General features: G+C 40.6%; 1 protein-coding gene across 2 annotated transcripts in view; it reads left to right on the top strand.

Annotated features, from left to right (window-relative positions):
* Positions 1 to 1,658, top strand: part of LOC118418808 (countin-1-like) — an 11,026-nt gene that overhangs the window by 1,846 nt on the left and 7,522 nt on the right. The window lies entirely within an intron of this gene.

Below are 1,658 nucleotides of genomic sequence, written 5' to 3'. Positions count from 1 at the left end.
AACCAGTCAGAATTGCCCTGAAGAAGGTTTATTACCTCCATGAAATGTCATGGAATGGAGGTTATATTTTCTGTTATGTTGTCTGTCTGTGTACAAGATTACTCAAGAACGGCTGGATGGATTGGTTTCATACTTGTTGTGTTGGTGGGGTGTGATGAAAGCTCGAATCGATGAGATTTTGGGCGCCGTATCTGTCGTTATAATCGATGTAATAATATCAGAAATCACCCCTATATCTGCGATATATTGGAACAGGCATCATGCTTTAAGTGTTTGTTAATGGGCTTAGCTCCAAGCAGATACCCATAGCAGTAATATCCATTACTCTCAAATACAACCGACCATCAACATACATAACATCCACAAGAAGCAATGAATATTTCATGGAGGTATGAGGTCCCCGAACTCTAGTTGTTTATTGTTTATTGTTTATTGTTCATTCACTCCTTTAGTCGTTAACATATCAATGACAATGCAACAACTAATCTTCCAGGAGTAATACGCATAATACTTGGACACATACAGTTTGCAACATACACACATACAACATGTCAATAAAAAATCATTAAACGAAACACATGTGCCTTATCCAATAATCATCAAGCCCCTCATGTGTCTTTAGCTAAGTCTCGCATATGTTTCACCAGCTGCCGTCTGAAAATCCTGGATGTGTTCGCAGTTTGCAGCTCATGTGATAGTTTGTTCCAATCTAATGCTGCTCTATATGTAAAGGATTTTTTCAGGCTGTTTGTTTTTGGTTTTTCAGTTCTTAATTTTTTCCGTGCCGCGTGTCTCGTGTGATAACTATGCTGGTCCGATACCAAATGTAGTCTACTGTACAATGAAGACGTCTCCCTGGCAAGGAGTACCTTGTGAAATGTACACATGCTGCTTACATAGAGTCTTTCGCTTACAGTCAACCATGATAAGACATTGTGCATATGCTTGATCGGGGTGCGGTTGGTTCCCAAGGTAAGTCTGCCTGCTTTATTCTGCATCACTTGTAGTGCGGTGATGTTCTTTTGTGTAGTAGAAGCCCAAACCGCTGCACAGTAGTCAAGATGTTGCAAGGTAAGTGTTTCTGTTAACATTTTCACTAAGGACTGATCCAAGTATGCAACACTCCTTCTGATGGCGCCCAGGGACCTAGCCATTTTCTTTATGGTTTCTTCTACATGGAGGTCCCACGTGAGACACTCATCCAAGGTGCTCCCAAGTAGCTTCATTGTTGTTACTTGTTGTATAGGACATCCGTCAGCAAACAAGGTGAGTTTCGGTTTCTTTGACATTTTGGGTCTACTCCCAAGTCAGACGGTCACCGAAACGTCGGTATGAATAAAGCAATGGTTGTGTAAAAAGAGTCTCTTTATTTAGTGACGTACCAACCTGATGAAAGTTTTCACGGATGTACCAATACAGTATCAGTAAGGTATATACACTTCAGAAGTTGTTCAAGACAATCTGGAGAAGGCCCATATAACAATGTTTTTGATGTGGCGGTATTATGGCACCGGTTCGAATCATGACGGTATGACGGAAAGTGTTCATCAGACTTTTTCTTATACTAATTCACACCCTTATATCTCGTAATGCGTTAGCATAAAATGTCAACTGACAAAGCCTAACTAATGACCAGACGTGACCCAAAATCGAGAAAC

This window comes from Branchiostoma floridae, chromosome 1, assembly GCF_000003815.2.
Source record: "Branchiostoma floridae strain S238N-H82 chromosome 1, Bfl_VNyyK, whole genome shotgun sequence".
NCBI classification, from domain to species: domain Eukaryota; kingdom Metazoa; phylum Chordata; class Leptocardii; order Amphioxiformes; family Branchiostomatidae; genus Branchiostoma; species Branchiostoma floridae.
Note: the sequence above shows the minus strand (reverse complement) of the source record. Positions and strands in the feature narration are given on the sequence as shown.